This window comes from Callithrix jacchus, chromosome 11 (assembly GCF_049354715.1).
Source record: "Callithrix jacchus isolate 240 chromosome 11, calJac240_pri, whole genome shotgun sequence".
In the NCBI taxonomy this organism is placed as follows: Eukaryota; Metazoa; Chordata; class Mammalia; order Primates; family Cebidae; genus Callithrix; species Callithrix jacchus.
In genome coordinates this window covers 97,740,386-97,754,542 of record NC_133512.1, presented here as the reverse complement: position 1 = coordinate 97,754,542, position 14,157 = coordinate 97,740,386, and the positions used below count along the sequence as shown (strand labels likewise).

At 39.5% G+C, this 14,157-nt stretch overlaps 1 protein-coding gene across 1 annotated transcript in view; it reads left to right on the top strand.

Annotated features, from left to right (window-relative positions):
* GIMAP7 (GTPase, IMAP family member 7) overlaps nucleotides 1-14,157 on the top strand; it is a 98,576-nt gene that overhangs the window by 15,203 nt on the left and 69,216 nt on the right. The window lies entirely within an intron of this gene.

The following is a 14,157-nucleotide window of genomic DNA, read 5'->3' as shown; positions in this document are numbered from 1 at the left end:
TATAAGAGATTTATTTATGGGGAATGCCCATGAATGAAAAAAGAGGGAAGAAGCAGAATTTGGCAGGGAAAGCCTTCAGACTGTGATTTACACCTGACATTTGCAAGAGGAAAGTGGGGAGGAGCTGAGTTGGGCAGGGAGAACCTGGCAAAGCCTGGGCCACCTCAACAGGGAATTCTGGGGCAAAGACAGACCAGTAGCCAAGTCCTGCACTGGACAGGCACTAGTAGCTCTGCCGTGCTCAGCTTAAGGCTAGGGGCTGCTGGGAGAAAGCATGGCTTCAGCTCAGAAGCTGAGGTGGGGCCTGACTGTTGCAGCTGGAGGCTGCCAGCTAGCTGCATTTCTTGGAGCTGAATGGCAAGTTTCTTCTTGAAGTGAAACTCTTCAAGACTGGCGTTCCTTCCTCGTGCCATAATTGGCTGACATGCTCCATGTCTCACTGAAGACCTCTACTTGAGCTGGAAGTCCAGAATTGATATTCCACTCTCTTAAGTATATGTGCCTTACCAAGGCCACTAACATGCCAGCCACCTTTTGCTTGTCCTGCCTCTTCAATGTGATGTCATTGAGGTAATGTGCTGGTTCTCAACTGGAAACAATTTTGCTCTGTAGAAAACATTGGGCAATTCCTGGAGAAATTCTTAGTTGCCTCAACAGGGAGTGGGTGCTACTGGCATGTGGTAAGCAGAGTCCAGGGATGCTGCCAGGCTAAAATGCACAAGACAGTCCCCCACAACAAAGAATCATCTGTACCAAAATGTCAGTAGTCCTGAGGCCGAGAGACCCTGATACAGTGGCCCAATGTGACAGATTGCAGTACGTACAGACGGTCCAGACCTTGTTTGCTTAGGGAGTGGAGAGAAGTAACTTCTAAGGAAGTGGTTTTTTGCCTATTTACAGTGTCTCTGTTTTGCGAATGCAGTAAGAAGATGCTTATTTTTCACAACGGGTCATCCAGCACCCCCAGGCTCCCCTCCTTCCTCGTAGTAATTCTTTTCACTTCATTTCTCTCTTTTCCTGCACTGAGAAAGATGTACGGAAGAACAAGGCTCTTGTAATGAATTTGGCATAACAAGTAAAAACAATTGTTTCATGATTACATAAAGACAGAAAATCCCATAAAATTGGGCTAAATTTCTGCAAAGGAGTCAGCTGAGTTGCTGACATGATCTGTGAAACCTGCCAGCAAGCTCACTTCCCTAGGAGAATCCCCAGGCCACTTGGCTATGAACCCCTCCTCCTCCTACCTCAAATGAAGCATCCACCTTTTCAGTAAAGACCCTCTCCTTCCTAGCCCATCGTTACATCAATTTGTTCCATGGACCCATTGGTCCAGGCTCTACCACTAGCTCACTAACATCCTCCCTAGTAGATTAAAGCATCAGCAGGTCATACCTCCCATTTTCCCGTGAGAGGCAACTCGATGTTCATGAGAAAACTCTGTGGCCTTTGCTCTTGCACCTCTGTATCTCTGTGAATACACGTAGGATGTACTCGACAGACTGGTGAAAAATCTAGCTGTGAACGGCATGATCAGCATGGCACATTTTCCTCTTCAGCTACAGACAGCTCCTGTTTATTTCTCTTCACTTCATATTGTCCTCATGTATGTTACTGTGTGGTAGTGCGGCAGGCCTGCATTTCCTGACCCGCAGGCTATAGGGCAGTGTGTAGGCTAGATTAAAAAGGGTCAAGCCTGGGCCAAGGTGTCATGCCTAAAAGACACTCTGGGAATATATTTGTAATTTGTCCTTTGCAGGCCTTCAGTCACCTGAAGTTTAAAATGACGTCATGTTGACAGTAACAACGTTGTTTTCCTAGCTTGCAACTTGCTTGCTCTTGCGACACTCTGGGCTGCCAGCAAGTTCCTATTTCCTCTGGATTTATTTCTGAGGTTTCCCAATGGAAGAGTTATATCAGCTACTGAAAATTTCTGTCACTTGCCACGTGGCATTTACCCTGATTTTACTCTTGTCCTGATCCAAATCCTTCTCCACTGGGTACTGCTCACTAGGCGCCGTTAACTATGAAGCATGACTTTCAATCCTGTTGGCCACCATTGTCTTCAAGTCAACACTGCAAGTTCTACTGTGTATTGGAGAATCCACGAAACACCTTTGGAGTTTCTGCCATTTTTGTTTTCACTGGGTAGTGAGATTCTCACGGGCACCACTGCTGGCCCCACTGGCTGCTCGTCACTTCCTTCCTGGGTTTCCTGTTTTGTAAGTGGTGCCATAATCTGTCAAGTTGTCCAAGCCAGGAGCTTTGACTCTTTCTTCCAATAAACAACAAAAGAATTATGTGTCATAAAGGCTTCACGTCTCTCTGGAGCATCCACTTTTTTCCCCTTATCTCTACTCCAGTTACGGTCACCATCCTTTCTGGTCCGTATTGTTGCAATGGTTCCTTTGGATTGAACCTGTTTCAAGGCTCGCTTCTATCAAATTATATTTCACACTGCAACCATGATGCTACATATTTATAAGGCAAATGGAATTGTGGGACGATGTTATTTCATCATCTCACATTAGCATCATTAGCACAATCATGCCGTCCAAAAATCTCCCCGAAAGAGAGAACACTGTCAAAAATAGTCAGAATCAACTCTTTTCTTTTTTTTTTCCTGAGTATCAACCTAAGGCTTGAAACAATGTTGAGAGTGTTCATTTGGGAAAGATCCTGAGGTTTGTGGTGCTTCAACTTGCCCCTTTTCTATTACCCCCAACTCTGTGGTAACCTTGAAAACCAACACATGAAAATCACTATGAAAATTAGCAGCCTGGAAGCCACTCAAGGGGGCTGAATGGAGTTAGAGCTCCTTAAAAGTCCCATTCCTAGAAAAATGTCATTATCTGGCCTCTCTAGTGGTGCCCTGGAAGACCCCATTTGCAACTCAGGAATGGAAAACCAAATGGTGTATGTTCTCACCTCTTAGTGGGAGCTAAGCTATGAGGACATGAGAGTAATGTAATGGACTTTGGGGAATCGGGAGGGGGGAAGATTGGGAGGGGGATGAGGAATAAAAGACTACACACTGGGTAACAGTGTAGTGTGCTCGGGTGATAGGTGCACTAAAATCTCAGGAATGACCACTGGAGAACTTACCCATGTAACCAAAAACCATCTGTACCCCAAAAACTATTGAAATAAAAATAAAAATTAAAAAAGAACAAGGTAATGAAGAAGAATAAATATAGTACTAATTTAAAAGAAAGAAAGATCCCAAAGTCCTCCCCACTGTTTCTAAGAGTCCTCTTTTCCCCCAGCCTCCTCAGTCCTATGAAATTATGCACCGTTTCTTTGTTAGAGCAAGACTCTGAAAGCCTAAAATGTGGTGTGTTTACTGTTACTTAAAAAAACACACGTTGGTATTCACACACAAAATTATTCCTATTCAACTTTTTCTTTTTCCGTTTTTTTTTTTTCAGTTTCAGGAAGTTTTACTGAAGATTCTGCAGAGAACATGCAGACCCAGCATGCAGCCTTCCTTCCTGATTTCCATCACTCTTCCTTTTGCTTCTTCCTCTTTAAAAAAAGTGCAAGATGCTTTTATTTGTGTTTTTGAGAGACTGTTCCTTAGTGGATAATAATATCTCTCTTTTAGTCTGTCAATCTTTGGTTAAAAAAGACTCACTCCTGCCCCCTTCCACATTACATTGAAAGGTAGGAAAAGTCACTTTAATAAACATTTAAAAACCTCACATATTCAGAATATTGGACACATTATAAATGATCAAGTATGGGCATAAGAATGTTTAGAGTACTCCATCACGTTTAACAAGAAGATATATTTATACTGATTTCTGGCATTCAGTTTATGTTCCTTAACTATCTAAAAGACTCATTTCTAAATCTTCTAGCTCCTGGAGAAGGGCTGTCTCTTTTTGAATTTTCTCCAGTTGATTTTGTTCCTAGCAGTTTGCTGGTTGTTGGTTGTTATTTCAGTTGTTTGATTGCTTTCAGTTTCTTAGATTCTCCTTTTTCCCCCTCTGTCTTAAAATCTCTTAATGTTGGCTGAGAGAAGATATTTTGTGCTGTGCTTCCTGTTTTGCAGCAGTTGGTCTCATGCTTCCTTTGTTCTTTGGGGATATTTTGAAAATTGTTTATTATTTGTCCCCATACTTTCAAATTCTCTGTGGCCCCTCCTCATGTGGCCTAAGATCAATGACTTGTTCATTTCTTCTAACTGGAGTTCTGAAAGTCATTGTAATATTGGCTCCTCATGGGGGTACTTAGAACTTCTTGATAAGTTACTGATTTCACTGGAAATACTATGTCCAGAATGTTTTGCTAAGGATTTCTGCATTTGATGGCATGTTATTCTTGTGCAGGATAGAGCTATATAAGGCAAAATAGTGCACCCATTATTAACACATAACCTGCGGGCACATTAGTCATTGTTGCAAAACAGGTTGGTTATATAAATATCAGTTATGTATCAGACCATATTAATAGAATGAAGAAAAACGATTACACCATCATGTCGTTGGATGCAGAAAAAACATTGTGTATTTATCTGGGCACCAAGCAAAATATGTAAAATTTGAAGCCAAGTTTTGGAAATAAGTTTGTGGTTTTTAACACCCCACACTGTGTCCCCTTGATTTCCAAACCCCTACAGTAGTAATACGGCTATATGAAGGCTGTAGCAGACTGTATTACAAGAGCCAGTTCCAAAGTGAAGTTTACAATCACATAGCAAGTAGAGAATTGCTGCTTTGACACGGGTTTGGCTAGAAGGCCCAACTCATTATAAATGGGATCACTCTTCAGTATTTACATTATAGCGTTGTATTTATTGTTGCAGTATGGAAACGTTTGTTATCGATAGTAGGAAACTATGGTTTTGTTGACATCTGTACTACATATTACCAACTCACCAGTAGCTTTTAGATTGTATTTTAGTTCTCGCTGCTAATGTTACTTTGCCTCAAACCAGGATTCCATGTTCCTTCTCTTGGGTTCCTAGATCACCCTGCACCCATGTAGCCTGCCTGGGGCTTCCTGTTTCCATGTTATAAGCTGACTGGAGTAGGTCTATTTTGGGCAAATTCAGGCTAATCTTTTCCTCTTCAGGTTTACTCTTCTCAGTCTAATGTGGTATGGATGTTAGCTGAATTGCAATCTGGGCTCACGCTACTCACCTACTGGAAGAAGGTCTGGGAAGTCTTACCTTGATCTTTGATGCTTGCTGTGTTCTTCACTCCAGCATATTAGGGGGCTCTGTGTTTTGGATGAAAAGGTGATCATTTGCCCAATCTACTCCATTCTTTGAGTATAGATGCTATTATTCAAAGCTATGGAGGAAAGAAGGGGCTCATCAGCACTCTGAATCTAAACAGTAACACCTGGAATGTGACTAGTGGTTCGAAAAGTATTAACATACTTACTTTTTTGGTCTCTCTAAGCACATGAACATGTGCTAAATTCTGTTTTAGGCGTCCGTCTGTCCTCAGGGGAAATTAAGATATGTTTGGTTATAAAAAGAGATGCCAAGGGACAAATAAAGGTAATATTCAGATTCAAATATTTTAAGAGAATGGGCTGGGTATGGTGGCTCAAACCTGTAATCCCAGCACTTTGGGAGGCTGAGACAGGTGGATCATGAAGTCGAGAGATCGAGACCATCCTGGTCAACATGGTGAAACCCCGTCTCCACTAAAAATACAAAAACAAAACAAACAAACAAACAAAAAACAATTAGCTGGGGGTGGTGGCATGCACCTGTAGTCCCAGCTACCCAGGAGGTTGAGGCAGGAGAATTGCTTTAACCTGGGAGGCGGAGGTTGCAGTGAGCCAAGATTGCCACTGCACTCCAGCCTAGTGCCTGATGACAGAGCGAGACTCTGTCTCAAAAAAAAAAAGAAAAAGATAAAAAGAAAATGGCTTTGCATAAATCCAATGACATTGCAAGACAAGGTTTTGTCTGAGTTATCCAGGGTTGCGCCTGGTTGGGGAGGCAATCTGTTTTTATGTTTCACTCCAAGAGCTTACCAAAATATTTCAATCACATTTATCTTCCCAAAAAGTACTCTGATATCAGCTTAACATTACAAACTATTTCCCCTTTAAATGAATGACTGAATCACCTCTAGCTACTACTAACTCTTAGCACACAATTTTTTAGAACAATCTCTGGTGCTTCTGATATTTGTTTTAAGTTTTAATCATTAATGGATGACTGTTTCTGAAAATCCACTTTTATCCTTACATTTGTGAGACAAAATGAAACAGACAGTAAATGTCAGGTAAGCTTCAGCCAGAGAATTACATTCTGTAAAAACAATGGTGCAGCAGCCAGAGAATTGCATTCTGTACAAATAATGGTGCAGCAGCCAGAGAATTGCATTCTGTACAAACAATGGTGCAGCAGCCAGAGAATTGCATTCTGTACAAACAATGGTGCAGCAGCCAGAGAATTGCATTCTGTACAAACAATGGTGCAGCAGCCAGAGAATTGCATTCTGTACAAACAATGGTGCAGCAGCCAGAGAATTGCATTCTGTACAAATAATGGTGCAGCAGCCAGAGAATTGCATTCTGTACAAACAATGGTGCAGCAGCAATAGGTTTGGTTGTGGGGGCAGCCTGCTCTCACAACTGTAACCCAGCACAGATGTTACATTCAACTTCCTCTGGAAATAAAATAAAATAAATTTAAGTGTAAAAAATATACTAAGGCTTCTTGATAAGGAAGACTGGGGACTCTTTTTGCATTTAATTTTTGAATAAATAATATATTTAAATGATTCAAAAACCAGAAGAATATGAAATGGCAAATATTAAGGTATCTTGATTCCACCTTGCCTACCTGATTCTCCCACAGTTTTCTAAAAGTAACCATTGTTTCTTGGGTGTGCTTACATTGTTTCTTTCTAAAAATAGAATAGAATCTTAGTACACATTCTTAATTTCTTTCTTTCTTTTTTCAGATACTATGTGTCCCTCTGTCACCTAGGTCAGAGTGCAGTGGCACGTCACAGTTCACTGCAGCCTTAAACTCCTGAACTCCTGAACTCCTGGTCTTCCTGCCTCAGCCTCCAAGTAGCTAAGACTATCAGCATGTGTCATAATGCCCAGCTAGTTTAAAATTTTGTTTTGCACAGACAGGGGCGGGGAGGGTCTCACTATATTGCCCAAGCTAGTCTCGAGCTCCTGGCTTCAAGCAATCCTCCCACCTTGACCTCCCAAAGTGTTGGGATTATAGGTGAGCCTATGTGCCTGGCCATATAATCTTAATTTCTTCTCTGTTTTAGCATAAAAGGTAGCATACTGCTTATATGGCTCTATATCTTGTTCTTTTCACTTAACAACGTATCATGGGGATTGCCCCAAATCAGTATCTAAAGAGTCTCTAATTTATTTTATACAACTGTCCTTTATACAGCTGCAGTCCTTTGCATATCAGTACCTGCATTGTGTTAATGTGCTTCATTTGGGATATTTCTAAAACTGCAGTTTCAAACAGTACTTCACTGTTTGCTAGATTTCACTCCATACAGGTCGTGCTATTCTGCATTTTCACTAATGAAGTGTGAAGGTGCCTGTTTGTTCTCATATCATGGGTTTTGAAAATCTGATGGGGATGATGTGGAGAAATAGGAAGACTCTTACACTGTTGGTGGGAGTGTAAATTAGTTCAACCATTGTGGAAGACAGTGTGGCGATTTCTCAAGGATCTAGAAATAGAAATTCCATTTGACCCAGCAATCCCATTACTGGACATATACCCAAAGAACTGTAAATCGTTCTACTATAAAGACACATGCACACATATATTCATTGCATCCTTGTGTGCAATAGCAAAGACCTGAAACCAACCCAAATGCCCATCAATGGTAGACTGGACAAAGGAAATGTGGCACATATACACCATGGAATACTATGAAGCCATAAAAAACGATGAGTTCGTGTCCTTTATAGGGACTTGGATGAATCTGGAAACCATCATTCTCAGCAAACTGATGCAAGAACAGAAAGCCAAACACTGCATGTTCTCCCTCATAGGTGGGTGTGGAACAATGAGAACATGTGGACTCAGGGAGAGGAGCAACACACACTGGGGGCAGTTGGGGGTGGGTAGGGGAAAGACAGCAGGGGTGGTTAGGAAGGGGAGGGTGGGGAGGGATAACATGGGAAGAAATGCCAGATATAGTATGCACCTAAGTTAAATACATAAATTAATTAAAAAAAAGAAAATCTGATGGGGAGTAATCATATCTCACTGCAGTCTGAATTTGCATTTCCTTCCATGTGAGTGAGATTAAGCATCTTTTTATATGTTTAATATGTTTGTTTTTCTGTTAATTTTTTCACATATTTTGTCCATTTTACAATGAATTGTTGGACTTTTACATTTTTATAAACAGTAAACTTTATTTTTTAGAGCAGTTTTAGAGTCACAGCAAAATTGAGCAGAAAGCACTGAGTTCCCACACACTCTCTGTCTTCACACATGTCCACCATCCCCAGCTGTTGACATCCAGCACCACAGTGATACACTTGTTACAAGCAGTAAGCCCAGCCTGACACTCTACACAGTAAGAGCTTAGTCACTTGTCTATTCTATGAGTTACAAATAGTATTTCTCAGGTTGTCATATTTTACTTGGTTTTTGTTATGTAGAAGTGTATCACTACTATGTAGGCAAATTAATCAAATTGTCTGTATGTCTGATTTTTGAGTAATACCTTCCACATGTATAGGTTTTAATGGAATTTTTTTCTGTTTCCTCTAGGACTTAAATTTTTTTTTCTAGCATTTAAATGTTTTATTCATTTGTAACTCATCCTGGGTTTATCAAGCAATTCTTCTGCCTTGCCTGTATAAACTGTTCTTCCAGCTACTAAATAATTGAAGAGGAAGGGAATATCTTAATAAAAATATTGTAGCTACTTAACAGAAAGGACATGTTAGAATACAATATCACCATTTTGCAATATGCAATAAACTGACAAATCTATACAATGCTCATCAATAACTGCTAACATAAAAAGAGGAAATCAAGGCATCAAGTGCCCCCTGATGGAAATACACAACACCATCTATGAGTAACATGTCAAAAAATTGAACCTGATTGTGATCTCTCTGATCAAATCAACCACAACTAAATTCCAGTTTATAAAAATGTGTGAGACTGAGGAATATGGCAAGTGATATCAGACAGAAAAATGCAGAATGGAGAAAAAGCAACAGTACAGTTTATATAGTATTTTTAATAAATACTCAAGGCCTTAGAAATAGAAATTCCATTTGACCCAGCAATCCCATTACTGGGTATATATCCAAAGGACTATAAATTGTTCTACTATAAGGACACATACACACGAATGTTCATTGCAGCACTGTTTACAATGGCAAAGACCTGGAACCAACCCAAATGCCCATCGATGATAGACTGGACTGGGAAAATGTGGCACATATACACCATGGAATATAATGCAGCCATCAAAAATGATGAGTTCGTGTCCTTTGTAGGGACATGGATGAATCTGGGGAACATCATTCTCAGCAAACTGACACAAGAACAGAAAATGAAATACCACATATTCTCACTCATAGGCAGGTGATGAAAAATGAGAACACATCGACACAGGGAAGGGAGTACTACACACTGGGGTCTATTGGGGGGAATAGGGGAGGGACAGTGGCGGGGGGAGCTGAGGAGGGATAGCCTGGGGAGAAATGCCAAATGTGGGTGAAGGGGAGGAAGGCAGCAAAACACACTGCCATGTGTGTACCTATGCAACTATCTTGCATGTTCTGCACATGTACCCCAAAGCCTAAAATGCAATAAAAAAAAAGAAAGAAAAGAAATGGGGGAAGAATCTTTTGTTTCTGGCCATGATAGAGTAATGGGAGCTCTTATTTACCTTCCTTCCATAAACAACCAGAAAAACAGTAAAATATATAAAGGAATTGTTTCCAGACATTGGACAATAGGCTGCTCAGGACTGATCCATGAGATAGGTCAACTGGGTTGAAAATGAAAATAGATGTCAACTGAGATTTCCACAAAATAAGATATCAAAAATAATAAATATTGGATAAATACAACATATTCTTTAAAAATATTATTTAAAAGAGAGATGGTAGACTCTTGAAAGCATTTTCATTGAATTTACCTTTTATGTAAATGTAAAATGTTTGACAACAGTAATGCAGAAGATGGAAGAAAGGGAGCGAAAGTATAATGTTATAAAGGTCTTATAGATGAAGTGACATAATATTTACTGATGGTAGGATGTGATGTACAGAGAATAAAATAAGGTGCAGCTAACAAAGCAATAGTGGAAATAAAATAAAATTTTAAAAAGTTGCCATAAAAGGCCTGGTGCAGTGCCTCACACCTGTAATTCCAGCACTTTGGGAGGCCACGGATCACCTGAGGTCAGGAGTTTGAGACCAGTCTGACCAATGTGGTGAAACCCCATCTCTACTAAACAAAAACAAAAGCTAGCCTGGCGTGGTGGCATGCACCTGTAGTCCTAGCTACTTGGGAGGCTGAGGCAGGAGAATATCTTCAATCAAGGAGGCAGATATTGCAGTCAGCTGAGATCATGCCACTGCACTCCAGCATGAGTGACAGAGCAAGACTCTGTGTTTAAAAAAAACAAAAAAGTTGGCATAAAAATGAATAGTTGGAACAAATAAAAACGAATAGCAAAATCATGAATTTAAACACAACCATATTGATAATCATATTAGATTAAATTTCTAAATGCTCCAATTATAAAACACATTGTCAGATTGGATAAAAAAGCAAGACCTCACTGTATGCTATCTAAAGGAAAGTCCACTTTAAATATAAAGACACAGTGGGTTAAAAGCAGAAGAACTAAAAAAGATACATATCATGCATATATCAGGCATTAAAAAATGGCAATGGCTATATTAGTTATCAAAGTGGGCTTTAGAACAATGCTATCTCTTCGCTAGGGATGAAGAAGAACAGTTCATGACAATAAATAGGTTAATTAGTCAAGAAAATATAATAATACTGGCTGTGCACCCACCTAGTTGAAAACTAACAGTTTAAAAAAATAAGTGAACTTCAAAATTCAAGAAGTGAAAATTGACAGAAATGAATGGAGAAATAGACAAAACCCCAATTATAGTTGGAGATTTCAACATACCTTCTGTAATAACTATTTCCAAACATGTATAAGGACTTTATTTTCCTTAAGATTGAGTGCAGGTGACCAAAGAGAAACTGTTTTGTAATTCAGATTTCTGCTCACCAACCTTTGACTTAAGGTTTCCTTTCCCAATTTCCCATCATCTTACTACTAAGTGGGTGGGTTGGGATCTGAAGAGATGCATGAAGGGACAGAAGGAGAATGAACCATTTTAGATTAGGGTTCCTGATCTTGCACAGTGGGTGGCTTTGTTTATGCATCTAAACAAAGATTCATAAAGCAAGTTCTTAGATTCATAAAGCAAGTACTTAGAGACCTACAAAAACTTAGACTCCCACACAATAATAGTGGGAGACTTTAACACCCCACTGTCAATATTAGACAGTTCAACGAGACAGAAAATTAACAAAAATATTCAGGACTTGAACTCAGCTCTGGAGCAAGCAGACCTAGCAGACATCTGCAGAACTCTCAACCCCAAATCAACAGAATATATATTCTTCTCAGCACCACATTGCACTTATTCTAAAATTGACCACATAATTGGAAGTAAAACATTCCTCAGAAAATGCAAAATAATGGAAATCATAACAGTCTCTCAGACCACAGTGCAATTAAATTAGAACCCAGCATTTAAAAACTCACTCAAAACAGCACAACTACATGGAAACTAAGCAACCTGCTCCTGAATGACTGCTGAGTAAATAACAAAATGGAGGCAGAAATAAAGGTGTTCTTTGAAACCAATGAGAACAAAAACACAACATACCAGAATTTCTGGTACACATTTAAACCAGTGTGTAGAGGGAAACTGATAGCATTAAATGCCCACAAGAGGAAGCAGGAAAGATCTAAGATCGACACTCTAGCATGACAATTGAAAGAAACTAGAGAAGCAAGAGAAAACAAATTCAAAAGCTAGCAGAAGACAAGAAATAACAAAGATCAGAGCAGAACTGGAGATAGAGACACAAACCCCTTAAAAAAAATCAATGAATCTAGTAGCTGGTTTCTTGAAAATTTCAGCAATATAGATAGACCACTAGCCAGAGTAATAAAGAAGAAACGAGAGAATCAAATAGATACAATAAAAAATGATAAAAGGGTTATCACCACCAATCCCACAGAAATACAAACTACCATCAGAGAATACCGTAAACTCCTCTATGCAAACAAACTAGAAAATCTAAAAAAAAAAAAAAAATTCCGGAAGGAATCTAGAGAGGCATTCTGGATACAGCAGCTGTGCCCAACTGAGGTGGACTCTGCCCAGTTCAAACTTTCCTGTGGCTTTGTTTACACTATGGGGGGAAAATCGCCTACTCAATCCTCGGTAATGGCAGGTGTCCCTCCCCCCAAAAGCTGAAGCATCACGAGTCAACTCCAGACTGCTGTGCTGACAGTGAGCGTTTCAAGCAAGTGGATATTAGCTTGCTAGGGTCCATGGGGGTGGAATCTACTGAGCTAGACCACTTGGCTCCCTGGGTAAAGTCCCCTTTCCGGGAGAGTGAATGGTTCTGTCTTGCTGGAGTTTCAGGTGCCACTGGGGTATGAAGAAAACTCCTGCAGCTAGCTCAGTGTCTGTCCAAATGGCCACCCAGTTTTGTACTTGAAATCCAGGGCCTGGTGATGTAGGTACTCGAGGGAATCTCCTGGTCTGTGGGTTGTGAAGACGGTGGGAAAAGCATAGTATTTGGCCAGAGTGCATTGTCACTCATGGAACAGTCCCTCTGGGCTTCCCCTGGCTACTGAAGGGAGTTCTCTAACCCCTTGCCCTTCCTGGGTGAGGCGACATCCCACCCTGCTCTGGTTTGCTGTCTGTGGGCTGCACCCACTGTCTAAGTAGTTCGATGCAATGATTGGGTACCTCAGTTGGAAATGCAGAAATCACCTGCCTTCTGAGTTGATCTTGCCGGTGGCTACAGACCAGAGCTCTTTTTATCCTGCCAGCCACCTCCAAAACTTATGGCTAATAATATTGAACACTTTCTCATGCACTTTTAAAAACCACCTATACATCCTCTTCAGTAAAATATCTCTTCATGTGTTTTGTTTATTTTCTAATCGGATTGTTGTTTTACTGTCGAGTTTGCGCAGTTCTTTATTTAGTCTAGATATCATTTCTTTGTCAGATATGTGCTTTGGAAATATTTTCTCCCAATTTGTAGCTTATTATTATTTTTTATTCTCTCAAGAAAGTCTTTTGCATAGCCTACTGTTTCCGTTTTAATGAAGTCCAGTATATCATGTTTTTCTTTTATGGATCATGCTTTTGGTATGTTATCTAAGAATGTTTTACCTAGTTCTAGATCCAGAAGATTTTTTTCTTAAACTATATCTTCCAGCTTTACATTTTCCATTCAGATTGGTGATACATTTTGAGTTAATATTTGTATTAGGTGTGAGATGTAGTTCAAAGCTCATTCTTTTTCTTTTTTGCCTATTGGTATTTTTTTTCAGCATCATTTGTTGAAAAGGCTATTTTTTCTCCAATAAATTACTTTTGTATCTGTGCCAAAAATCATTTTGAAATATTTGTGAGAATCTATTTCTGATTCTCTGTTCTGTTTCATTGATCCATATATCTGTGTCTTTGTTTATACCACACAGTTTGGATTACTATAGTTATATAATAAATCTTGAAATTGGGCAGACTGATTCCTCCCATTTATTCTTCTTTTTTCAAAACGGTTTCATTTTTTCTAATTCATTCTCCTTTGCATATAAATTTTAAAATAATCTTATCCATATCTACAAAACTATTGGTGTCTCTTTACATTAGGTTGAACCGATCTCTTTACTAGGTTGGATCTTTCAATCAATGCACATGGCATATTTCTCCATTTACCTAACCTTCTTTGATTTCTTTCATTGGTTTTGTGTGGTATTCACTGTACAAAAAGTTTGTACATGTTTTGTCATATTCACAGCCAAGTATTTTATGTTCTTCCGAGTGATTAGAAATGGCACTATATTTTATATTTCATTTTCTACATGTTCATTATTAATGTAGAGAAAT